The sequence below is a fragment of the Ambystoma mexicanum genome, chromosome 13, assembly GCF_040938575.1.
Source record: "Ambystoma mexicanum isolate Mex_15411 chromosome 13, UKY_AmexF1_1, whole genome shotgun sequence".
NCBI lineage: Eukaryota > Metazoa > Chordata > Amphibia > Caudata > Ambystomatidae > Ambystoma > Ambystoma mexicanum.
In genome coordinates this window covers 605,201,135-605,228,345 of record NC_090938.1, presented here as the reverse complement: position 1 = coordinate 605,228,345, position 27,211 = coordinate 605,201,135, and the positions used below count along the sequence as shown (strand labels likewise).

At 44.3% G+C, this 27,211-nt stretch overlaps 1 protein-coding gene and 1 long non-coding RNA gene across 9 annotated transcripts in view; one reads left to right on the top strand and one right to left on the bottom strand.

The window, feature by feature from the left end:
* The window catches only part of LOC138521540 (signal transducer and activator of transcription 5B), a 1,967,228-nt gene that overhangs the window by 1,504,455 nt on the left and 435,562 nt on the right, over positions 1-27,211 (bottom strand). For all 7 annotated transcript variants that reach the window (XM_069634461.1, XM_069634460.1, XM_069634455.1 and 4 more), the window contains one exon: positions 23,136-23,236. The gene's annotated coding sequence lies outside the window, so the exon portion shown is untranslated. The remainder of the gene's footprint in view (positions 1-23,135; positions 23,237-27,211) is intronic.
* LOC138521542 (uncharacterized) overlaps positions 1-27,211 on the top strand; it is a 133,673-nt gene that overhangs the window by 51,584 nt on the left and 54,878 nt on the right. For both annotated transcript variants that reach the window (XR_011283071.1, XR_011283070.1), the window contains exon 4: positions 25,658-25,794. This is a non-coding gene — a long non-coding RNA (uncharacterized lncRNA). The remainder of the gene's footprint in view (positions 1-25,657; positions 25,795-27,211) is intronic.

The window sequence follows — 27,211 nt, the reverse complement described above, 5'->3', positions numbered from 1 at the left end:
TAAGCAAGTCAACGCTGTGGCCTCATCCACAGCATACACATGTAAACTGATCAGAGCAAGCAAACCCTTTCTATCAAACAGCAGTTGCATCACCCTGGCCGAGCGCTTATTTTGTCAAAGCTGGATTACTGCAAACAAACAAATCATCAAGAAAATCCAGATTTTGCAAAATAATGCCCTTAGAGCAGCACTAGGAATTGCCAGGAGAGAACACATTTCCATTACTAGAAGAGCTAATAATTGGCTCTCAACACTTAACAAAATCAAGCTGAAGGTTGCGACACTGACCGAAAAATGCTTTAACAATGCTGCACCCAGTTACCTGTCTGAAAGATTCACCAAGAAATCCTCGACTAGGACTACTAGACTCTCCAACACCAACTACCTTGCTGTCCCCAGATTCAAGTCTTCGAGAATCGGGGGATGTAGTTACCCAGTCAAGGCAGCCCAACTGTGGAACTCACTACCTCCTACACTAAAAGTAGATCAATCCTTCCATAACTTCCGCCAGAGCATCATTAAATGGCTTAAAGACTCCGATATCTAGACATGCACTTGCTCCTGTATTGTTTGTTTTTTTTTTCTTTTTTGATTTAATTGTGTTACAATTTTTACAAAAAATCCGACCAATGATGAGTTATTGAATTATTCATTCTTAATTCTGAATGAAATCTTTTAACAGAAAGGCCAATTTCACAAGTTCAGTTTATCCAGAAACAGAGAGAGACCGATGGTGCACCTTCTGTTGTTACCGCTAGCCAATAAGGCCCATAGGTTTTCTAAGTCGAGAGTGCGGTAGTTCTTCAAAAGGTCGGCCAAAAATCGGTGTCTGTTCCCTGTTAGGCCAGGGCATTCGAGGATCAGATGTTTAGTAGTTTCCACAATGTCCGATGTTTCACAAAACCGACAGTTGTTTGAGCTGGATTGATTTCGAATCGCTAGGACTTAGTTTGTTTTCAATTGGTTCAGTCTGAACCTTAGGAAAGTTCTACTTAGCCGTTTATCTGGGAACTTGCATAGGTATCCACGTACCCCGTCGAGTTTCATCGGCGTGCTGGGTAGATTGGCTGTCATCGAGTAGTTGTTTGCAACTTCCAGGGTATTTATCCAGTCTGCTTCGAGAAGTTTCTTTGATACCTGGTTGGGGTTTTGTATTAATGTTTCCAGATTAAGGTTTAGTTCTTGGAGAATGGAGAGGTTATATTGGGCCCATTTGGTCAACATTGAGTTGTTCCCATAGTTAGTTTCTCTCCTAATAAGGTCCAGAACTTTATTCTTTGGAGAATCGAAGACTTTGCGATATAGCATGATGGTCGATCTCATTTTTGAGGCCCGAAGAGAGGATAAGCACAATTCTCTTCTTATCAGTGTTATCGGTGTCGAAGTGGCCAGGTTTAGAACACCCCGCCAGAAGAAACCTTCAAGTTTGGGCCAGATTGAGTCAGGGATCAGTGGCATTGCATCCATGCCATAAATCAGGACAGGAATGACTTTGGCTTTGTAAAATCTTATAACTGGAATGATGGAGAATCTTCCGTGCTTCCTGTCCACTGCTTTGGCCTTCGCCGTTAGCTTCTTCAGTTTTGTCCAAAGGGCCTCCTGCATGACTTGTTCTTCCTTGTCGTTGCTGATCATAATGCCCAGGTATTTACAGGCCTCGACAGTTTCCAGCATCTTCCCTTCTCCATACCAAGTGAATTTTTTCCTTCTTGTAGCTGCTGTTCCCAGTATTAAAATTTTTGTTTTTTCTTTATTCAGTCTTAAGTTGTTTTCTGCCATATAGCGTGTTAGATTGTCTAATTGGCGTTGCAGGCCTATAGGGGTTAAATCCATGAGGATAATGTCATCTGCATAGAGTAGTCTCTCAATTTTTGAGCCTCCTAGGGATGGGGGGAAACTTCTGATCAGTTCCGATGATTTCTTGTAGTCTGCTATATAGGCATTATACAGGGCTGGTGCTAGCGGACATCCCTGCTTTACGCCCTTTGATGTGAGTATTTCCCTTGACAATCTGCCTTCGGCGCTTAGTCGCACCCGTATGGATGTTCCGTGATGTAAGGCTTTTATGGGTTCCAAGATGTCCCTTGGACAATCTAAGCTTTCCAATTTGGCCCATAATCGTTGTCTATTGACCTGGTCGAAAGCTTGGACCAGGTCGATAAAAGCCATGTAAATGGGAGGGCCTCCCTGCAATACTCTGGCTTTCAGAGAGCTTAGTAGAAAGATGTTGGTTGATGTTCCAGAGTTTTTTACGAAGCCGTTTTGAAAAGGGTCCACTTGGTCCGAGTCCATGATCCATTTTTGGAAAGCGTACAGGGCCAAAGATGCAAACACCTTACCCATGACGTCCAAAAGGGCAATCGGTCTATAATTACCTGGGTCGTCTGTGGGACCCCTCTTGAAAATAGGTACAATAATGCCTCTTTTCCAAGACGGAGGGATATCCTGGAGGCGGTTGCAGTTTTTGAAGATCTTACTCATTATCGTTGCCCATAGTTCTGGATGGGACTTAAGCTCGGCATTACAAAGGCCGTCCGGCCAGGGAGCCCTCGAGTTGTTCAATTTAATTATTTTTAGCAGGATCGTTGCTTCGTCAGCAGGGATATTCCAAAATTCGGTGTCATGGACTGTTGTTCTGGTGCCAAAACCCAACGGAAAGTTGTTGTCAACTATCGGTGCGAACAGGTTTGAAAAGTGGGTTATCCACTTGGCCTCTCCTACATTATTCTGGATGTCTCCAGATGTTTTGTTTAGAGTTCCCTTAATCAGGTTCCAAAATTCTTTGGGTTTATTTCCACAGATGGCTGACAGCATATGTTCTGCGTCACACTGATAGAGTTTGTGGCGGTAGTGTCTAAGCCAACTCTTGTATTCACGGACAGCCAGCCTCCACAAGTTGAGATTTTCTGCGGTGGGTTTATTAAAGTAGACTTTCTTTAAGCGTCGGTGGAGCCTTCTTTTTTCCACCAAATCGATGTTATATAGGTGGTTGGGGGCAGTTGCCGAGTTGCAGGATTTTGACATTGGTATCGAGAATTTGGTCAACAAAGGGGTGTAATCCAGGGCGTCTCTGACAGTTGTTCCCAGAGCCTCGCCATTAACTTGGAGATTGGAGTATTGGGAATTGATATCTCGGAGTCCTTTTTCCCGATATCTTTACCCGATTCCCCGTAGTCGACTTTTCCAGGGGGATTGGGTATGCGAGGGAAAGGGGTCTGCAGTTCTTCCCCTCCGTAATGAGAAGGTTATGGTCGCTGAACATCGTCCGCTTAACCGCAAAGGAATGGATCACCTGAAGTAGATCCTTGGAGACGAATACGTGGTCGATCGAAGCATGTTGGTTCCCTCTTTCCCACGTGGGGATCTCCAGGTTTACGTTGGTACGCATCAGGTGAAGGTTATGCAAATCCCTTGCTTTCATGAGATGCTCAAGCAGTTTCCCTCTTCTTCTTGCCGAAGTGTTTTGATGTTTGCCATCTTCCCCTATCCCTTCGCATACTGCATTGAAATCCCCGTTTACTATGATGTTATGGTGCTGAATTTTTTCGTCGGCTTCATCGAACAAATTTGAGAGGGTGGATTCAAATTCCTCGATAGATGTTGCCTCTGGGTTCCAGTATATATTAAGTAAGAGGGTTTTCCCCTCGTTCGAAGTCTGGGAGAGTTCCTGGTTGAATGTTTGGTTTAAGATCATCGCCTGGATCCATTTAGGTGTAGCCAGAACTTCAATTGCTTTAAGTCCCGATCCTGATCTGAGAGCCGTGATTAGCCCTGCAGACGGTCGACCCAAAGTTCCCTTTGTTGCTGCTGAAAAAGTTATTTCATACCCGTCCAATTGAGGTTTAGTAGTCAGCCATGTCTCCTGCAGGCATAGGATATCGAAGGTGCCTAAGTTGACATCAGTTATTTTAGTTAGGTGCTCAAATCCACGTGTGTTCCAAGTTCCCAGTTTTAGGGGGTTCTTTAAGTCTGTTTTAGATCGATTTTCCTTTTTTCCTGCATCTGGTGAGTTAGTTCAGTCTTCTAATGATAGTTGCTAATTTTTCTTATTACGTTGTGCTTCTTCCTTAAACCAGGTCCAAGGCCTTTTAGTTCTCTCCTCTGTTTTTTCCAGTTGATTCGATGGTGCTAGTTTCTGAGGCTGGTGTAAACTTCTCTGCGATCTTACTTGGGGTTGCTCGTGCGCTAGCTGTCCCCTGTGACGGTTGATTGGAGAATCGGGGTCCGCATCTGGAACTGTACGTCTTCTTAGTTTCTCGCTTATTCGCTTATCGTCAGATGCTCGTAGGTGATCCATCCTGCTGACAAAATGGATGCGAGAGGGACCGGGCTTTGTTGGTGAGGTTATCGGTTCTCTCAGGCCCGTCAGTGATCTAGATGATGGTTCAGTTTGATTGTTTGACCGCTTAATTTCTGTAAGTTCGTAACCGAGGATCAACAGCGATTCTATTTCCTTCATCAGTTGGTTCTTGATGATTTCCGAGTTTAAATGAATGTATGAATAGTCCTTTCTTCCTGATGTACTTGGTTCCACTATCCACAAGTCATAGTTTCTGATCTGTCTTAGGCTTGGGATTTGGGCCAATATTTTCAGAATATTGGTTCTGTTCAATGTGATTTCTCCCCCATTTGGGTTGATCTTTTTCAACCTAATGATGGAGTCACTTATGATTTGCTTCGTTGGGGCCTTTGGGTCCCTTTCTCTCTTCTGCCTTATCGAATTTTTGATAGTTGTTGCTGCACGATGGTTCTGAGAGAGTAGTTGAGATCTGTTGCTAGATTCGTGTTGCATTTCGTGTGAGCGAGTTTTGTACTCGAATGTTCTCGCAGGATTGCGGGGACGTAGACTCACAGACCGAGATCTGATTCCTCGATTAGAGGGATTTGATGTTCTTACTGCGTGATTATCGTTTTTTTTGTTGACTGTTTGGTTCTTTGGGTTTTCTAAACAGTCTTTTTGTTTTTTTGGATATTTTTTTGCTACACGCAGTTCTGATGATGGTCGATCGTGCAGGAGAACTTTAATTGGTGGTTCTCGTTTGTCTGGTAGAGTACACGCTTCTGTAGCTTTCCGTTTTGAAGATTTTTTCTTGCTTGGTTCAAAGCCAATTTCATCAATCGTTATCGGGCTCCAGTCAGGTTGATCTTCAACAGTCATTACTGAGTCCGATAACTCCTCTGATCCTGTTAAGTTTATTGTGATCGGTTGATGGTTTGTCAGGGTAGAATTTTCAACTTGAGACTTGGTTGTTGGGTCTTGGGTTCGTTCCACCCGCTTGGTTTTATTCTTTGCTAATTGAGAGCATTGTAACGTCACAATCTTTTATGGGTTTTTCTTTGCACCAAAGTGAAATGCGGTCTGTTGCTGGTTGAAGATCCCGTAGGAAAAAACCTTCGGTATTTGATCTGGACCTTTGATGGTGGCCGTTTGGTGACCCACTGGTTTTGTGTAGGAGAAAGGGTTTAACATTGAAGGCTTAGGTCCAGTAAAGGATTTGGTTCGATTATCCTTGTGGATAGGCTTATTATTTTCGTCTATTATCGCGATTATTGCGTCAAGGGGATCCAACAAATTTTCTGTTTCAGAGACGTTATTATCGCGTGTTTTAGAGACTTCGGCCTCATGGTGGTCCTGAGCTTCAGGTAGAGGTGGGTCCTGATTTGTTTGGGTAGATGTTGACACTCTGTTTACTTGATCCCCCAATGTGCCATACATGGGCAGTGAGGTTTCGGGAAGAGCCGTTTTAAGTGATTGGTCTATTCTTGAAGCGAGATTGCCGTTGTTACCGACGATAAAGCCTTCAAGATAGTTCAGCTTTGACTGCATTGATGCTATTAGGGACGTCTGGTCTTGTAAGGTGTCGTTAATGCTCTCATACAGCTTGCTAAAAGGGGCAAGCGCAATCGTCACCGTAGACATAATAGACAGCAGGTCTGCCTTTTTGTGTTGAGGCGTTGATTGGGGTGTCGGGTAGCCTCCATTATTCGATCTTCTCAGTTGTGTCGGAGTACAAGGAACGTTAAACAAACTGGTGGGTCCTCTAGTTTTTGTTGAGGCAGGACTCTTTCCTCTGAGATGGGGTGACTTAATGGTTGCTTGTACTGAGACAGGAGGACTCGGAGCGTCGACATACTCCTTTGGTCGGAGCCCTGGCAAACCGGGTTTATGGAAGACTCTATGTGGACTGCAATTGAGCATTCTTTCAGGGGTGTGGTGTTTAGCCTCTCACCTTCTTTGTTTAGTAAGATTGCGGCAGTGTCAAGAGTTGGTTCAGTACTTTGTTTAATTATTTCCGTTGTTGGTATGAATTTGGGAGTGCAGTGCCATCTTACCACAGAAGGGTCTTTTGCCGGTGGTGGCGGTGTTCTGAACTGTACTTCTTGAAGTTTTTTGGGATGGCCCCCTGGCGCTGAGTTTGAGTGAGAGGCAAGTTGCTCTTGATGGTTTAAACTATCCAAAATTTCGTTGTCAGAGATTTCATCCTGGGGAGTCCACCGGCTATCCATTTTCCTTTTAAAATGGAAATTCAGGGCCACCTCGGTAAGGGGTAGTGCGGGATGTTTCATGGGTCCCATTTTTTTGTTTTGCGGGACCGTTGGTTTCTTGATCTGCCTTTTTCTGCACTTACTACTTGTGTTACAATGTCGTTTAATGTAGATTTTGGTAGTTGGATTCTGATCTTCCTCAGCTGGCAGGATTTTATCTGGTTTTTTGGGTTGTAAGTGGGGGGCTTGTTGAGCAGACATCACCTGGGCTACTTGATGTACTTTCTTCAAAAGTGTATTAGGGAGACGACTTCCCGATCTTCCAGGCTCTGATGATGGAGCCTCATCCTTGTTAAGGATGTCTGCACCAAGTAAGTGAAGTTCTGAATTGGGAAAAGGTATTGGGTTCAGCGTGCACTCAATAGTGTCTATAACTGACTGAGTGGTGAGAGGTCTCTTTAGGGCTCGACAGGGCATTCCGATTAGGTATTTGGTGGACCTCGACGTGGAATGATGATCCTTTTGAACTGGTGGAATAGGTTTCCACCTGGATTGGTGTAAAATGTTCCACTGCCGTTTCGTTTCCCTCTAAGGGAATTGCAGTATCCGTTGCAGCGAGGTTTAGATCTCCTTTATGCCATGGGAACGGGTCAATCTGCTAACAAGATGTGCTGGGAGCCGCGTTCCCTGGAGGAGAGGGGCAGGTCCGCCTCCCCAGCTCCGCCGAGGCTGAAATGGGCCGCTGGAGATCCTCGTCCACGATACAGCCCAGTGACTCGCACACAGTGCGGGCCGCTCGGCCACCCGAGCCAAGGGAGGCGGGGTTGGAGGAGCCAGTGCCCACTGCCTCTCCGCACTCTGCCGAGACGGCCAACCCCGTCGCCGGCTCGTCCGCCGGATCCACGGGCTGCAAGGTCTGAACGATCGGGCCCGGTGAGGCCACGCGCCGCACTGCCTGCCTGGGGAGCGCCAACCTTTCACCTCGCTTCCTCGTGGGCATTCCACGCGCAGCGGGCACGGCAGTCTCTCTCCTCGCACGAAGAGCCCGGCGTGAGGGCCCCTCCTCCTCGGATCCCACAGAGCCACGGTCCTCCGAGACAGCTCGGAAAGGAACAGGAGGTAAGGGTGGCGTGCGGAAGGCGGGTACTGGGATGGGAAGGGTAGGTAAGGCGGGAGTGAAGGGAGGGAAGGCAGGTATGGGATGGGAAGGGGAGAAGGGCGAGACAAGGGCTCGAGAAGGGGCAGGGGTGGAAGGTGAGCTTTCAATGGCGGCAGGTTGTGAGGATAAAGCTGATTCCAAGCCAGGAGTTCTAGTGTTGTTTGGCAAAATTACCTCAAGTCCTGAATCAGGTCTTGGTTCGAGGATGTTAATGTCGGGCGGGCGAACCTCCATCGTGAAGCGGGACCGGTGATCCGATGGAATTGGATTGATCGAGGACGTCAGCAGGAGCGGGCGGGTTGGAATGAGAAACACCGCCCCTGCGGTCCCGCGAGGTCCAGCCAAGGTCTGCCAAAGTCTGCAAGCTCACTCTGCACTCACTCCGCGGCCGCTCCGCGGATAGGATGGCTTTTTCAAGCCACACAGGATATGTCCACTGTAGAAAGACTCTGTGGAATCTGGAGTCTCCCAAAGTCTGCTCCTGTATTGTATTGACTAATATTTTAGCTACCAAACTTACCTAGGCTGTATCGTTTACACCTTATCTCACTTACCTTTGTACTTACATGACTCTTCTTGTACTGTATTGCCTTCTTGCTACCTACCTCTGTGCCCATTTGACTTCTCTTGTATTATATCCACATTTTTATTGAATCAATTTGGAATTTGTTGTGTAACCAAGCTGTGAATTATCTTATGTTAGGCGCCCTGATACCTACGGGTCTGGTGCGCAATACAAATAATAAACAAACATAATAATCATCAACATAAACAATGACTGCCTGCAGGTCTCAGGTCTGGAAGTACTGACATCTGCAGACAGCCAGTGTAACCGTGACTTCAGCTACAGGGCTGCCAGATGACATTGAACTCCAAAACAGGAGGAGGGCTGGTGGGCCCAGTCTCCTTTTGTTTCTGAGTAAAGAGTCATCATGCAGCACAAAGCCTTTTTAAACGACGCTTCATGATGCATGATCACTCTTTACTCAGAAACAAAAGAAGAGACTGGGCCCTCCTCCTGTTTCTGGGTACAGTGTCAGCAGGCAGCCCTTTCATTGAAGGAGCCCATGATTCTTAATCATGTGGCAACTTGAATGAAAGGGCTGCCTGCTCTGTGTGAGAGCTGGGACACACTGTTGTCACACCTTTGCGTATTAGCCAAGTAATTAAATATAAGAAATAGTGGACAAGGCTCTCTATTAGATGGCATTAGACGTCCAATATACAGTCACCATCAGCGGAGAATAGTGATGAGGATTGAGAACTTAAAAGTATGAATCAGGAAAGATGGCAATTCAAATAGTTAACAAGGAGGCCGAAGAACTTTCTCCAAACCGTTCAAACTATATTTTTATAGGGAATTTGAAGCAGATCATGAAAATGCGAAGAGCAGTCACCTCACGTGTCAGGGGCAGATATAAATCACAAATGGCGTTCTTCTAACATGGGGCCATGGGGTCAAAAATACTAACTGGCGGTCCAAATCTCAATGTGCAACATATTTTTGCATGGACCAAATCAAGTTGGGGGCAATGAGACATGGCTCAAGTTTCTACAATCTTCCTAAAATGCTCACAATTTTAAGTATATGGCCATGCCTGAATGGTACGATAAAGGCTCGTCCGCACTCCTTGCTCTACTTTCCCTTTTGTGTCTCCCACATTCACCAAGTGCACACTCCACTTTCGGCTCTGTCACCTCTGACAGCTGGGATCTAAAAGGTTACGGTAACACCTATTAAACATGCCTCCACACTTCCGAGGTACACTACAACTCAGGGCAACCACTTATTGACTTATTTCAGTACTCATTTAAAGTACTAGAAACCCCTCTGAGGTTATATACTCACTTTCAAGAATACTGGCCTCATTACGAATTTGGCAGTAGTTCGGCTGTACTACCAGAAGTGATTACTGTGTAACAGCCACTTGGTCCCGCAGACATACCACATTATTACAAGTGGCAGCATGGCAGTGCAAGTCCTCGTTGTCCGAGTCAACAGGACTCCAAGGGCGTTTTGGTGGAACTACCTCAAGCAGTAGTTCCACTGCAGTAATACTGCAGAAATTTGGGGGAAGGGTGGCAGATCCATCTCCACATTTTTGCTGGAGGTACATCCAACACCCCACCACCAAACTAGTAGCATGGCAGTACGAGACTGTGGCAGTAATGGAATTTACGCCTTTTTCCGACACCGCCATATTCGTAATGAGGCCCATTAAATGTGTTAGGCCCTTTCTTGATCAGTGGTATGCACTGATCACTCTTCACTGACAGCAAACTATTACAATCTCCATCTCTACTCAGATATACAAACCTTTCACACGTGTCTAACTCTGCTGACCCCTTTACCCTTCCCCTTCCCCTTCTTACCCTTCCCCTTCTCTGATGCCATTTTCCATCCCTCCACAGACTGAAATCTGAATAACCCTGGTGGGGGCACAATACACCACCATCCAGGAAGGCTTTGGTGCTGATAGAACACTTTGGTGGAGACTACGACAGTATTAAAAGCTATTTATGTAACATATCACTGATGAATTTATGCTTTTCACACATGGCAGGACTTGCAAATTCTTAAAAATCCCACTAGACATGCAGGGCAAGTTCCTTAGTTTACATACTCGACCTAAGAGAAGACAATGCATTACTTACCGTAAAAGCATTTCTGATGGTTGTATCTGCTTAGATTCACATGCTGTGCATAGGTCCGACATCCAGTGGTCACTGCGGAGTATTGCATTTTGTTTTTCGTAGTCGAAAAGGGGACGTCGACAAGGCGTGTCTGTAACACTATCCCTATAGTGACGTGCGTTGTACCCACAATCCCTCACGCGTCGAGGTCCCTCTGTTTGTATTTTTCTGCCCTGAGGGAGCCTTCTAGACGTGAGAGTACAGAAAAGAGAGATATAAAAGGAAGTCTATGTTCCTTCCATCCGAGCGGGGATGAAGGGTGGGCGCATGTGAATCTAAGCAGATACAACCATCAGAAATGCTTTTACGGTAAGTAATGCATTGTCTTCTGATGTTTGTTAATCTGCTTAGAATCACATGCTGTGCATAAACTAGCGAGCAGTACCCGGAGTTGGCGGTGGGTTATGAGAAGGAACAGTAGAGAAAAGATGTCTTAATACTGCCTGTCCCACCTGGGAGTCAGATCTAGAGTGTGCATCTAGACAGTAGTGTTTTGTAAAGGTGTGAACAGAACTCCAGGTAGCCGTTTTGCAGATGGACTCAAGGGGAACATTTGCAATGAATGCTATGGACGCCCCCGTGCCTCGAGTAGAATGTGCTCTTGGCCTAAAGGGCAGTTCTCTCTTAGCAAGAGTATAGCAGAGAGTGATGCATTGAACAATCCATCTAGAAATAGTGGACTTTGAAACTGCATCCCCTTCTCTTCCTGCTGCCACCGAGACGAAGAACTGATTAGTCTTCCTCAGTGGTCTGGTTCTTTCCATGTAGAACATGACCGCTCTGCGCACATCTAGTGTGTGCAGATTCCTTTCTCCCAAGTTGGAAGGATTTTGAAAGAACGCTGGTAGTTCTATAGACTGGTTTACGTGGAATTTTGAGATGAATTTCGGAGCAAACCTTGGGTGAGTGCGTAGAACCACCTTATCTCTGTGAACTGTAACAAAGGGGTCTAGAACAGAAAGAGCCTGAAGTTCACTTACTCTCCTGATGGAGGTGATAGCTATTAAAAAAGCAGTCTTAATAGTGAGGTGTTTAAGAGATGCTTTGTGCATGGGTTCGAATGGTGAGCCCATGAGTCTGGTAAGTACCACATTAAGGTCCCATCCGGGAGCTGGGTCAGCTATCGGGGGGTGTATTCTCTTTACTCCCTCCATGAAGGCCTTTATAACAGGGATCTTCCACCACGACACCTTGAGTTGGGAAGTGGTGTATGCAGAAAGTGCCGCTAGGTGGACTTTAATGGAATTGAACACTAGACCTGAATCCAATAGGTGGGTCAGGTATAAAACAATATGTGTGGGAGAGCATTCAATTGGGTTGATGCTCTTACCCCTGCACCAGATGACAAACCTCTTCCATTTGCTAGAATAGCAGTGGCGAGTATTAGGTTTTCTGGCTTCCCTGAGGATGTCCATGCATCTCTGCGGGAGCTGTAGATGTCCGAATTCTATGATCTCAGGAGCCAAGCTGCTAAGTTCATGTTCTGGGGGCATGGATGTAGGGTCCTGCCCTTGTCTTGTGACAGCATGTTGTTCGGGCAGGGGAGTTTCACTGGGGGAGATAGAGACATCTCCATCAAGTGAGCGAACCATGGCTGTCGGGCCCACATTGGGGCCACCAGTATCCTGGTTACTTGTTCCTGGTGCATCTTGTGCACCACCTTGTTGAGAAGGGGAGTCGGGGGGAAAAGCGTAAACAAATTTCCCTGACCATTGTATCGACAGACCGTTCCCCTTGGATTGGTTCTGGGGGTACCTGGAGGCGTAACTTAGGCATTGTGAGTTCTCCAGGGTTGCGAATAGGTCTATTTCTGGGAATCCCCATTGTGTGAAGACATCGAAGACGATGTTTTCGTGCAGTCGCCATTCATACTCTTCGGGCAGGGGGAAATCTCTGCTGAGTTTGTCTGCCAGCAGATTGAGTTCCCCTGGTACATGTTGTGACAGTAGGCACATGTTTTGTTTGAGAGCCCACTTCCATATATTTTGGGCCAGTTTGGACAGTCCTGGAGAGTGGGTTCCCCCCTGCTTGTTGATGTAATACATGGCTGTGGTGCTGTCTGTAAGGACCATCACTGTCCTGCCTCGTAGGTGTTCCTGGAAGGCTTTTAGCGCCTTGAACACCGCTAGTAGCTCCAGAAGATTGATGTATTTGGATGCTACGTTCGGAGTCCACACTCCGTGAGCCGTCTGATGGGATAGGTGAGCCCCCCATCCTGTGAGGGATGCGTCTGTAGTTAGAGTGGCTTCCGCCGCGGGTGTGGCAAAGGGTTTCCCTTTTCCCAGGTTTTCCTTTGTCCACCACCGTAGCGAGAGAACCAAGGCCTGCGAGACCACCACTAGATCGTCCCATAGTCCGCTGGCCTGACACCACTGGCTGTTGAGCCACTCTTGCATTATGCGCAGGCGCGCTTGAGGTACCAAATAAATACACGACGCCATCATGCCTAGCAAGCGCATTGCTTTGCGTACCGTCACCTCTCGACCGGTCACATATTGAGGGATCTGAAACAGCATGTTTTGGACCCTCTCTTCGGAGGGGAAGACGAGGCCGTCCTTTGTTTGAATTAGAGCCCCTAGGAATTGTTTGATTTGGCTGGGGTCTAGGCTGGACTTCTTTTCGTTGATGGAGAAGCCCAACTGGAACAAGAGGTCTACAGTCTTTTGGGTATTGGTGAAGCATGTTTCGTAAGAATCCCCTGTTATGAGCCAGTCGTCGAGGTAAGGGTAAACTGGGATGGAGAACCTGCGCAGGTGGGCCGCTGCCACTGCCAGCACCTTCGTGAATACCCTTGGTGCTGATGCTATGCCGAAGGGTAGTACTCTGAACTGGTAGTGTTTGCCCTCTATAATGAACCTGAGGTATTTTCTGTGCGCTGGCAACATTAAAATATGAAAGTAAGCATCTTTCATGTCTAATGTTGTCATGTAATCTCCCTGTGAAAGCAGTGGGATCACTTCCTGTAAGGTCACCATACGAAACTTTTGGGGTTTGATAAACTTGTTCGCTGGGCGCAGATCTAATACAGGGTGCATGGTTAGATCCTTTTTGGGTACAAGGAAGTACACTGAATAAATACCTTCCGTTACCTGAGATAGAGGCACGACCTCTATGGCTCCTTTTTTCAGCAGTTGTACTTCTTGGAGAAGGATGGCAAGATGTTCCGGTGTCATGCGTCGTCCCCTCGGGGGTTTGTATGTTGGGGAACTGTTGCATTCGATGCAGTATCCGTGGGCTATGGTGGAAAGTACCCAGCGGTCTGACGTTATACTCTTCCATGCTGGAAGAAAGGATGTTATCCGGCCCCCGACCGGTGTTGCATGGGAGGGGACGCGAATCTTCGCGTCACTTGGTGTTGTTGGGGGCTTGGGAGCCTCTGGGGGTGGACCCCCGGCCTCTTCCTTTGCCCCGGCGCTGGCCTCTTTGGCTGTACTGCCCACTATTGGTCTGGAAATTGGTGGCAGGGTATTGTTGCTGCTGGTTTTGTTGTTGTCGTAGGCCACGAAAAAAGCGTTTGTTGCCATAGCCGCGCCTGGTAGAGGGCTTAGAGATTTGGTCAAGAGTTTTGATAGTATCGAACTCTTTTTTAGCCATCTCCAGAGCCTCATCCACCGCTTTCCCGAAGAGGTTTGAGTCTTCAACAGGTTTATTTATTAAAGACGCCTGTGTCTCCGGTTTGAACCCTGAGTTGCGCAGCCATACGTGGCGTTTTAGGAGTATTCCCTGAACTAGGGAACGTCCCGCTGTTTCTGCAGCATCCAGAGAGTTCTTTACAATGCTCTGGTTGACCTGGGTTCCTTCGCCAATAGTTGTACGCAGGCATGTACGTAGTGGTTCCGGCGCTTCTTCGGCGTCTTTGCGCAGTTTGGCCCACTGCGCGTCCGCATAGCTAGCGAGCAAAGAATTGTTGTTCGCAATTCTTGCTGAAAAGGCAGCCGAGGATGTAACTCTTTTTGCAAGGGCATATAACCGCTTGCCCTCCTTGTCAGGTGGTGCCTCACTGGTGGAAAGTGGTACCCCTGCCCTCTTTCTTGTATTGGTTACTACCAGGGAATCCGGAATGGAATGTCCCCTGATGTACAGCGGGTCTGAGGGTGAAGGAGTGAAAAGTTTTTCAATTCTAGGATTGACCCCTCTGATTAGTGCGGGTGTGGACAGCGAAGGGATGATTCTTCTCTTCACCGAAGCGAGGAGGGGAATGGTCTGACTAACCGGGGGTTTTTCCTTAATTACCCTTTCCACAAAGTCTAATTCAGGAGAGAGCTCCCCAGTGTCCAGTTCGAAATGTGCTGCTGCTCTGCGCAACAGGGCATTGAATGTGGGCTGATCGTCAATGGGAGACGTGTTTCTAATAGGTGAATTGTCAGGAGGATTTAGGTTCAGGACATCAGTGTCGGAATATATTGATGGGGATTGCCAGGGGTGAGAAGGTCCTTCTTCTGGATTTTCTCCGAAGCCTTCTCCTACCAAGTCTGGGCTGTCTTCCAGACCTTCCTCCTGGTTCCGTCCCTCTTCATCATCCATAAAATCATCCTCTTCCTCAAAGTAATGTTCTTCCCCAGTGAGGTCATACACACTATGGAAGTCTGAGGCTGTGTCCTGGTGGGGATTGACTAGTCTCGGAATTTTGGCCCTGGGGTCCTCCTGAGGCCCTTCTCTTATTCTCTTGGGAGTGGGAGGGTTCTGGGTATTCATAAACCTCTCCATTCTTTCCATGCAGAGATGGAGCCTTTCCATGGTTTCATGGGGTACCCCTGAGCGGTCTAGCGGGGGAAAAATAGTGTCTTGTAGCTGAAAACGGCTCGACCTCTCCCACAACGTTGAGGAAAGTGTCCCGTCGCCCTCCGAAAAGCCTTCAGGTGTGTTGGGGGTCCCCTCGACTGAAGGGGGTAGTCCCTGCCTTTCTTCGGGCTTTTTCGGCGTGTCTTTCGACCTTTGCGTAGCGCTCGACGTGTCTTTCGGCGTACGCTTGTGGACGTCGGCTACCACGATCCTCGCCAAGCTCTCAGCGACTCGTTTGTCAGCGGAGGGCTGTGGTTTCGACGTTATGGGTGTCGATCGCTCTACGGCGGCATGCGCTTTTTGCTGATGCGCGCCGGCCGATGATTTGGGGGCGGCGCCCTTATTTGCCGAAAGCCCAGTCGCTGGTCGCGGCTGCGGTTGCGAGAGGGGCTTCGAACCCGAACGGTCCGAGGAGGCCGCCGGTGGAACCTGCGTCTCCTTGGGCGCTGATGCTCTCTTCGCCTTCGACGAAGAAGAGCCATGGGTTGTGTGCTTATGTGTGGTCTTGTGTGCGTCAATGTCGCCGGGGTGTTCATCCCCATAAGCAGGGCGTGAGCCGAGCCCGTCGGGGACAGACCACAAAGCGCGTGTGCGCTCTTTAGGGGGGTTTTCGACTTCCGTAGCGGAGGTCGTGTTATCACGTTCCTCGTCTCTGTCGGTGGTAGCAACGGTGGGTGAAGCGTCGGCCTTCGACATAGCGTAGGCCGCCCACCTCTTGACCCTACGGTCTTTTAGAGTCTTTGGCTTAAGAAGCCGACAAGCCGTGCAACCTTCCTCTTTGTGATCGAGGGGCAAGCAGCGGTTACACCGTGAATGCTTGTCCTTCCAAGTAAACTTGCCCTTGCAAAGCGGGCAAAACCTAAAGGGTGTTCTCTCCATAGCCGAGGCAATAAATCGTGATAACCACCCCAAGGGAAAGGAAGGGGAAAAGGAAAGGCATTCTCAGAAAAGAACCAGAGATGTCCCACGACCCCCACTCTCCCTACTGTATATGGCCTGCGAGGCCAGGCCACGTGTTCGGCAACACCGAAGGATCTCCTCCGCTCGTCCCCTCCGTCGAAGATCTTGCTCGGCGGAGACAGCTTCACAACAGCGTCGAGGGAGGGATCGATATGTTCTATATTAATATAGGAAAATGACCAAAGGTCGAGGAGATGAAATCTGCAATGTCTCTCGAGGAGCTCCGCGTAAAGGCGACCAGTAGCTGGGCGGAAAAAAACAATCTGAGGGACCTCGACGCGTGAGGGATTGTGGGTACAACGCACGTCACTATAGGGATAGTGTTACAGACACGCCTTGTCGACGTCCCCTTTTCGACTACGAAAAACAAAATGCAATACTCCGCAGTGACCACTGGATGTCGGACCTATGCACAGCATGTGATTCTAAGCAGATTAACAAACATCAGAAATTAACTTTCCCCAATGTGATGGGTGACAAAATATTTACCAACGCTTTCTGTAAAGTGGTATAAATCGCCATAAGCACACTTCATTGGCACAGAATAGAAGACATTGTCAAGTTCAAGGCTATGACGACAGTCCATAGATACCTCTTTGGAGGGGCACCAAGCTATTTAAAATACAATTCTCATTGTATGTTCCCCGAAGATGCTCGAGATCAAGAGAGGCAGGTCTTTGGAATATACCTGGCGTAAAGTTGGCATCAGGGCGAGGCAGATCTTTCCCGGTCCAGGCCGCAAAATGTTGGAATAAGCTACCAGCAGGTAAGCACTGAAAACCTTCCTACTCCAATAAAACCTCAACTGCCAAGGTAATACTCGCAGCCTAGCTAGGTCAGCAAGACTCTTGAGTGGTCTCAAATGTGAATTTTGCATTACCAGTTTTGCCACGCCATGATGCCCGTGGCCTTTCGACGCGTTACAAGCATATAGACAGACCTATTTCGCCAATGCTGCCACAAAAAGGCCAGCCATGCATAGTGAAACTTGCATTTGCCGTTCACTGCAAACAAAGCATGTTTACAGTAATTAAAAGAAGTTTCAAAGCATCCCCATACTCGCCAGCAAGGTTGAGTGCTTTGCAAATGATGCTTGCCCTCTAAAAAATCCTCTCGCCAATGCGAGCAGGCTAGTAGATTGTGCTAGTGGGCAATATTGATAGAACAAATGAATATTCTCCTTCACTGTGACTGTAATGTCAAAAGCACATTTAAAATGTATGTTGTGGTTACAGCAGTGCAGTTTATCTCATTTCTTCACCCAACATGCTCAAATCTCCCCAAAGTGAACATTTGTCATAATATATATTGCCGGTGGCCAGCCCCCTCTCGATGCTGGAAAAAATGCTGAATACATTTTTGGACTTTAGCTCATAACTAAGGACTCATGCCTTTGCCAGCCAGGAAGAGAACTTGGGGAACAAAGATGTTAAGTGATTTGCTCAGGTTCACACATTCAAGCATGGAAAGCATTCACATAACTTTTTTTCATAATGCCAGTATGCATAACCTGTCTGCCTCACATGAATGCATCATAAGCAACGCGAGCTACAATTGAACAGTCGTTACCAAGCTAATTAGAAATCCAATAACAATGATAATGTAAATAATCCAGTACAACATTAAACAATCTCTACACTGAAATGAATGCTAAAAACAAGTATCTACTTAAAATTATTTCAAATCAGAAAAGGCGTAGAGCTGCACATGCCCATTGTTCCCCACATTGGCCACACACACTTTTCTCATATGAAGCAGCTCTGGTTCTAATAATTATAGTTTACTTTTTTCTTTTTACTTTGACATAATGACTTTTAGAACATTTGAAAATCCCCCCAAATCTGGAAGGAATGTGAATTCTTCTGCATGGAGGTCAGATTATTTCACCAGTTTTCCACCATGTGAAGTAGTCATAACCTGGACACCTAATACCAGAGTCTTCAACTTAGTCACATAACCACATCTCTGCCAAGAAGTTGGGGCTTTGGGGCTTTTAAAGAAATAGTGCATTTCCCAGCAAGCTGCAACCTCTGGATGGTGGCTGTACTGGTGCAGAGACAGGCGGTCTCTTATTTGAAGGTGTCTCAGTCCTACCCACCATTTCATCCAGCCTCTGCCTAACTTGAGCTATAATGACATTTCTATTCCCCACTTGAGCGTTAGTCAATAGGGATAGAACTCATTTTAGCACATAGAGCCGTCTCCGTACTAAAACGGTGCAGCCCTGAAACTACTATCTTCTAAAGATTTATGAGCGAAACTTAAAAACTACCATGTAGCCAATTTTTAAGTTTTCCCACTCTTGGTGAATAATGGAACTGAAGGAGGAAGGTAGTAGAGATGTGCGCATACTTCCAAAATGTGGTCAGGGATGGGGGGAGTTCGATCACAGATCACATAGGAGCAGATAGCTACAAAAAAGTCACTTCAAAATATATGTGATCCCAAGCATAGCTTTCTGACCTGTAGGGAAACCAGAGGATTCCTAACATGACTTAACCTATCAAAGGCAGGTGATGAATGGGGCCGGTACGGCCACATGATTGTCTATCAAGTTATCACAAATTCCCATGTAAGGGCCTTTTGTTCATTCATTAATACATGTAAAGCGCTGCAACACCACTGACGTGATATATGCTGCACTATAAGAGTAAATCAATAAACCCTTAACATATAATATGTGAACCCAATCAGCTATGTTTTATACACTAAAACGTACTTTATTTTAATCAAGTAAGGTAACGTCAGACTCACATTTAAGTTATTTCTGATTTCAGCGACTTCCACCTAACATAAATAAATCAGCTGAATGAACATTAAGATGAACGTAACAAAACAGTCTTCCAATTGGCGCAGGCACTCTACTCACAAAGGACCTACAGTTCGTGGGATCAAAAGCTTTCATTTTAGGACTGTGGAAATTACCTTGGTTTAAAGCCTGGATTCTGGAACTTCTAGCGGCTAAATAATTCAGGGATTCAACATCCAACTTTTTGGGACACTTCTTTTATTTCATCTTGACGACCAATTAAGGGCCTGAGACATTAAGCCCACACTACGCCTAGCCTAGCCTGGCAAAACTAAACTGGCTGCCGTTCGACGTGCTTTTGATTTTTATCTACATGAACGCAATCGCAGGAGATGGGGAAAAGCCTCTGAAACAGAATGCATTTCTCTGAAGCCTTTCTAAAAAAGAAACTGCGCACAGTGATAAAAGGAATGGTTTCTTTCCATGCAGCTTCTGCTGTGTTGTGTGTAGATGCTCATGGAGCAAACAGAAGCACTGTGCATATTTTCCTAGCATTTTAGGATTGTATAATTAATAAGATGGAAAAGTTACAATTGAGAATCCATCTTTGTAACAAATTATGTTTTTTTGACAGCGAAAGCGAACCAGTATTGTTCAATTGTATTTTTCAGAGTTCCTATGCTGTGTGCATAATCATGCATAGACAGATCATTTTTACACGTATACATTTAATTTACACACTAATTATAAAAACAGTGTGTGAAATGATGAGTATGCACAGTCTAGTTTACATCTATTCAATCTTGCAGTCAATGGGGTACATTAATATAAATGATCAGTGGCAGCAGAGTCTTTGCTCAAGGGTTAGTGATCGTCATTACACCAATCACAGGTGCTATAGCCTCTCACCTGGACTACCATTAAAACATCCAAAACCAGACTCTCCAGAAAGCGTGAGCGCCGTTCGAAAACAAACAAATTAAAGTTACATTTGTAATTCAAATAGAAACTCAGCAAAACCTGTCCCTGTGATAATCCAGATAGGTATTTAACTTTAACATCTAGGCACTGTGATTATTATACCTCAGTCAGTACTCAGTTTATCGACCTCTGAAGGATATTAGCCAATAAGATAGCTTAGCCGGTTGAGCACTCGATGATGTGATCTGTAGGTTGCAGGTTTGAATCCCGGCAAGGCCAACTCAGCCTTTAATCCTTTCGAGGTTGATAAAGGGGTACCAACTTCGGTATGGTGATAAGGGTGATAAATATGTTTTATGTACAGTGCTTTGCCGAAAGCACTATATAAACAACAATTTGAGCATGAAATTAGGTCTAGAATTAGCATGGAGTCCTTGCCTCTCTGCGCTGTTGTATCATAACATTGGCACACCATTAGGTAGTAATAGCTCCAGGAAATGAGGACTTTCATTAACCATCAAGAGACAATTCTGCTAGCAAACCTCAAAACACACAATACAATTCATGTTTCATTTACTATGTAATTGCCTAGGTTTATGTGCTTTCAACGTTTAAATATATACATGGGAGATCAAATGACCAGACCTTAGAGAAATAACGAAAGATGTATTCTGATACAATGTGGAAAGCTGCCACATGGTAATGATTACTATACAGTTATTTTGCATACGTCAGCTGGATGTCGCATACAAGGAGAAAAGTAATTTTTACTCTCTTGAAATCACATTTACTCTCAAAGTTTAAAAATAGGGAGTAACATACTCCCACCTCAAAATCATATGTGATCACTGCAGACACATCCACGCAACCACCCTGTGTGGCAGACATCATCAATCAGGGCAACACTGGGATGCTCTATACAGTGAATCATCAAACGAAGAAATGCAAAACGGAACAACACACATGCCTAGACCCACCGGATCTGACAAGGCATTCCAACACAGACTAGCCACAATGCTCTATAATTCCACCCGAAATTGAAGTCGAATCTCTCAAAAAAAAGTTGCATTCGACACAGATCCTTCCTTGCCTTTACAGCCAACACCCTAAAACCCTCCCTGAATTGTACACCATCTCCCCCCCCCCAGAGAATTCCGCCCTCTCCAGCCACATTTCTGCTGCTCTCCAAACCAAAACCCAAATAATCCCTTTTGCCGCTAAAACATACAGCACACTATTGCCCCAAGCAAGGTTTGCGTTTAATAAAGTACAAAATAGACAAATACAGGTTAAAGTTGGGTTCAGAGAGGGTTTAAGCACTCTTGAACACGTTTAAGGGGGAGCATTAAACATTGCTTAATGAAAATGTAATCAGGTATTAATTGTGTGAATTAGCACAACATCTGGGCTTGTCTGGCAGATAGGAGTTTGGGTCCAGCCCTCTTGAACATTTGATCCTAGCACATTGAAACCTAAAGGTAGCAGTTACATGTTAGGTAGAGGGTGCACTTACGCCCACAACATATTCATAAACAGCCATGAAAAAAACTTGGTACAATCAAAATGGACTTGCTGCACATAGAAGGCTAGGTCTAGACCTCTACCCGCATGATGCAGGGATAATTTCCAGGACAGCAAGTTGTTTGCAGGCACTTACTGTTAATATATGCTACAATGTGTTCTCAATGTTTGCAACAATTGACCTAATGGCATGCACTTGGGGTCAGCCTAGAACAAAATCATAATACCTAAATGCACTTCCTATATGGAGAGTTATAGATAATCTATCTAGGAACAAAGTTTGCATCAATCCCAAACTGACTTCCTCAAGTAAAAAGAATATATAAATTGCAGCCTTCTGGCCAAGCAAATTCAGTCTCAATAGGGGAGGCAATTTGGGCTACAACAATGTAGACAGATTTTGGATATAGGTGAACCCTTTCCTCTGCACAATCTTAGATATTTCTAAAATCACCTCCAGTTACAATGTATATTAAGGAGGTGGACAGGGACTATATCACAAATAGGCTACACCTATAGCCTATTTTACTTCAGTGCACTGGTTGGTTGAACCATAACTGTGGTTTAAATCATGGATCACCAAACACTCTCTGGCGTGCTGCAGACTAATTAAAGTAGCTGAAATATCTGAAAGGCACAATAATATCGTTCAGCATTAAAGACTTTTTTTAGCCACCCACAAAAAATATCCCAGAACATGCACCAGGTGAGAGCAACTTTGGGGATTGACAGAATTCTCACACACAAATCAGGGAATACAAATGGGAATCGCAAAGCGAGTAAAAGGGCATATGGCACTGAAGAAGAGTAGCGATTTAACAATCTATTTGTAGGTGCAAATACATACTATTTCCCGAACCAGCCTATTGCTGGGATGACCAATTCATTGAAAAATTGATGCACATCGTATTTATTGGTCCTTTTTTCACTAACTGGAATACACCTCACTCATAAGACTGCTATAACTACCCTTTTTGATGTCGACCAGATACATTTTATTTGATCTTGCTAAAAGACGCAAGAGCTTGCATAGCAACACCAAACTGTAATTGCCACAGCCTCATGAAATGAAGAAACATACGAGAACATCTTTACAAGACACTAGTGTTAATCACAAACAAATACTGTGTCAAAAGTGTTCAGAACAAAATTGTTGCCAACAGCAATATTTTACTACTTTGGTATTATCAATTCTAATTAGGATTACAATTAACCCTTTGAGTGCAGGCCCATTATGGGCCCAGAGACCAAGAAATATAATGATTCACAGTAAACATTGTTTTATCATTGGAAAAATGGGGCCATTCCTTTCAGACTGATTTATCCGTTCCACGGGCAGTCGGGGGTAATCTGCATTTTCCAATTTAACGATGCACATGACTGATTTTTAGTTGGCATGCATTTTTTGCTTAATTGAAGTTTTGGCATCTATGCACTACACGCTGGTTCTGTAAACCGTGGCTCCCCAGATGTTTTGGACTACGACTGCCATCAGCCCTACCAAACATTCAATGAGGGATCATGGGAACTGTAGTCCAAAAAATCTGGTGAGCCTCAGCTTTCAGACCTCTGCATTGCACCTTGTGTACAAGCAGGAGAAGCAACATTTGCCAGCCATTATACCAAATTCAGATGGTTATCAATTCAGAAAGAAAGCCACATCTTATTTGAGGAAACAAGACTTCTTCTGAATTTGATCCAACTAGGACCTATTTTGAGGAGAATAAAGGCATGTTAAGGGGGTTAATTAAGCCCAAGGAGGATTCCCCAACAGTCGCCATTTTGCAGTCCAATTAAATGAAGAAATGAGTCTGAACTATTCACTGTTACTTAACTTACAATGGAGTGTATTGCTTTACTTACAGTATCTCGTAATTTCGACTGAAGTTCACTTGTCTCTGGACTGCAGAATGTCTAAGCTGCATGCCCCATATGATCCAGACCCAATCTTCTCCACTTCTGAGCTGAAACAAAGAGCATGGAAAAGTAAGCCGTTTACAATAGGTTTTCTTTGAAACATCATAGAACAAGTCTAATCAAACATGGCAAAAGCTCATCAGCAGGGAAGTGAATTCTTGTAACACTCAAACAAATGGGAATAACCAGAGAGCATTCTGTAAAATCCATAAAACCATGGCGCAAGAGCACCCGCACCAGAATCAGGCAGAACACATTCACTGTGCAGAAATATCACACTCCCTCACAAACAGAAGGCAGTGCCAAGTAGATAGCAAGTCACTGGTTTTACTATAGACATTGATTGTATCCCTTTTTTTTAAATCAGGTATATGAGACGCTACAGAGAAGTCTGAAGTAAAGAGTTGATCTATAGAGAATCAGAACTTTATTATGTAGATGGCAGGAAATTCCGTTTAAAAAAAATGAGCTTCTGTGAATACAGGGTAGAAATAAGCTACATAGCATGATGCTGTCCAGAGACTATGTTGCGATGAATTGAATCTGAGAAGGCTACAGCACTCTAACACATGAAATCAGGAACATGGGAAAATAACAAATAGTACAATGTAAATATGCAGACAAGTGTACAGTGCACCATGTAATACAGTTCAATTTAATTTGACTAAGCTCCCAATAACATATTTGTTTCGGTATTGGGGTCACAGACTACAGCCACCACACTCTTCGATTAATGCCATCATGTTTGGGATGGTCCCACAATAAACATTGTATAAAGTTATCTGCGGTTCTTTGTAGCTAGGTTTGTGCTATACCAAATTAAATATATACATGAATGTAAAAGACACAGTCATGGCTCTAAAGTTAAGGTTACATTGAAGATTTCACAGGAAAATTAAGAAAGGTTTTCCATATAAAGTTCAAACCCATGAATGGATCTTCATTACATTTGACAAGCAAACTGATGGAGACCATTCCAATTAAGCATAAAAAAAAAAGAAAATCCACGCACGGGTTCAAAAGTTAAAATGAGTTTAAATAAACTGCCTTTTTCAGTTGCTAAAATTGCAGTTCTCTATAAAGAATATGAATTTGCAAAACACGAATTCTTAAAATGTTCTGCTGCAATTGTTCTAATTTTTTCCAGATATTAAAGTTACCACCCACTTGTTTTTAGTGCACACATTTTTAAAAACGCACCTGCCGATTGAGATACTAACGTCTTAAAAAAACTAGATATAGCTATGTTTTTAACGTGCACAGTTTAGTAATGCATTAAATAACAAAATATATATAAAACACTTTCAATAAAACAGCAACGTTCGACTCACAATGTACCCTTTAATGTGAAGTACAATTCCAAATACAATTACTACGAGGAATCACTGGTGAATACGTATGAAATAACAGGCATTGGCAAAGCCAAACGTTTGGCCCCTGCTAGATAATTGACAAATGGTTGTATGTTAAACTACTACGACCACACGTGTAAAAATGTAGGAAGAACACGCTTTTTAAGTTGTCCATTGGCAATACTATGGTAGTAGCTATGTTTCATTTAATATGCCACAATTAGGAAAATCTGTGAAAAGACTACTTTTTTAAACATGTTTAGGTTGCTGTCTATAAAAAGCAAAGACTCAAGAGTAAGTAAACAATATTGAAATCAATATAGAAAAAATATTGGAAAAACGTTTTTCAAAGTTTGAATGAAACTCGATTATATGCTGAAGTATTTTTTAAATTTTTTTATTTAACGTATGTGAACTTTTCCTTTCCTGCTGTCAAGACCGCCCCCAATGCACCAGGATGTTCTTGGGAATATGAATGCATGAACAGCCACGCAATCTTCAATGTGGAAGACTGGAGAGTCATACTCAGCTGTTGAGGTCAAAATAGATCAAACAAACAAGGATTGGCGAAGGCAGTACATCTGGCTTATTAGCAGCCTGTGTGTTTTGCATTCATTTGTGCGTGCGTGCGTGCGAGCGAGAGAGAGAGACGTTTTTGGATGTACAAACAACAAATGTGTTATACTTGCATTAAGGTTGCTGTGTTATATAAACGGATGTGTCAGTATTGCAGTGTAGGAGAAGCACAATATGGTCATACGATGCCATCATATATGTCGGGGAATGTTTATCGCACAACTAGGTAGTAGTAGCACATGCCCAGTACTGGAATTATACAACCGGAAAACATGCCCTACATTTTCTGTCATATATCAGGTATTGTCATAATATTTACACAGGTCCAAGCATATCATTTGCCAGGTAATGCATCACATATCTGGTATTCCCCTAATCTGTAGTATTTTGATTACATACCTGCAGGTTTAGTAATTCCCACTTCAGTCCTAGTTTGAAGTTTATTTAATGAAGTAAAACAATGCTTCTTTGTAGACAATATTGCTAGTCTTTCCTGTAGGAGCTAGTGTGAACAAATTGTCTTTCTTTTCAACTCTGTAGCAAGCCACATTAAGCCGACCATGAGACAAGCATGAATCCCGTAAATCGGTTCCAGCTACTTGCAGTTGGGAGCATTGAGATTGCACAGCAACATTATTGGTGTCCCGATCCACAGCTGAGACAGTTGCAACCTCAACGTAAGTGCTGTACATGTAGGGCTGAAGCATGTGACCTTGAATTGTTGTACCCATATGTGTATGGCTGAAGCATGTAAGCTTTGTACTGTTGACATGGCATACATACATGAACTTCCGTGGGAAATTAAGTTTCTGTAATTATCATGAGTGTGATGGACAATGTCATTGCGGACACTATTGAAGAGACATGCATCGTTTCCGGTTACCTGCATTACTACAAAAACACTGTATTATGTCACCTACATGACTTCAAAAGTGAGTGCCGCTTATGTCAGCTAGAATACCGATAGTGTAGAAAGTTTAGGAACAATGAACTGCTGAACATTTCATTAACTGCAGAACATAAAACTATGGCGTGAAGAGCCATATAGCAGGGGTAAGCATTGCAGACGACTTTAATATATATTTTATAATTGTTACATTTTCTACACCATGGAACCTACCCACATGTCCAATTTCAGGTTTGTAGCATGTTGGGAAGTCTGCTGAACATTTTGAACAGGCACACAGACATATCCAAGCATAGCAGACTGCAACAATTAGAAAAAATAATATTTTATACTGTTTACAAAATTTCCATTTTATATAGAGAGAGATTTATTTCACAATATACTAAGGTATTCACATAAATACTTCTATTTTACATCTACCTAGGTCCAAGCACCATATGCTGCAGACTGTCAAAATCCTTCTCACCGCATGGCCAGATAATTCCACCATAGGTTGTTCTATAAGGTGCCCTGGTATATGACGAGATATGCTTTCCAGTTCAAGAATATGCACCCATGTAAACATGCCCTCATGATCACATTTACTCGCTCATGCACAGATAAATTCAATCAAGGCTATATGCATGCTATTACACATACACATGCAAGAACATGCACCAACAGACCCAAGATGACCACACACACCCGCACAAGCACGCTCACATATTTTGTAAAGAGATATTCACATAGGCATACATTTACTGACATACAAACTTTAGCGGTAAAAGCATCATAGGTCATTTAAGTCAGGGTGCAAAGTATCAAGCTGCATGCTGCTTGCCAGCCATAAATAAGTCCTTCCCCACCACAAATATATACATACGTACAGACAGACAGCATGCAGTTTCATACAGACCAAATTGTGCACCCTGCTGTATAAGTCATCAAATGGCCAGGTAACAACGCCATATATCCAACAATGGAATTTCCATAGCCTTTCCAACCATAAAGGTATTGCTCAGGTGTTGCCATCGTATACACTGGTCCAATAACTGTGTGCTAGGTACTGCTTGGATATGCTCAAATAATCACATATTGTTTAAAATTAATCATGTTTTTTGGCACACACATGTTCTCAAAAAATAACTATTTTAAGGGTCTTCATCTAAAGTTAAGGCTGGGTGGCAAATGGATTTGAAGAAATTACA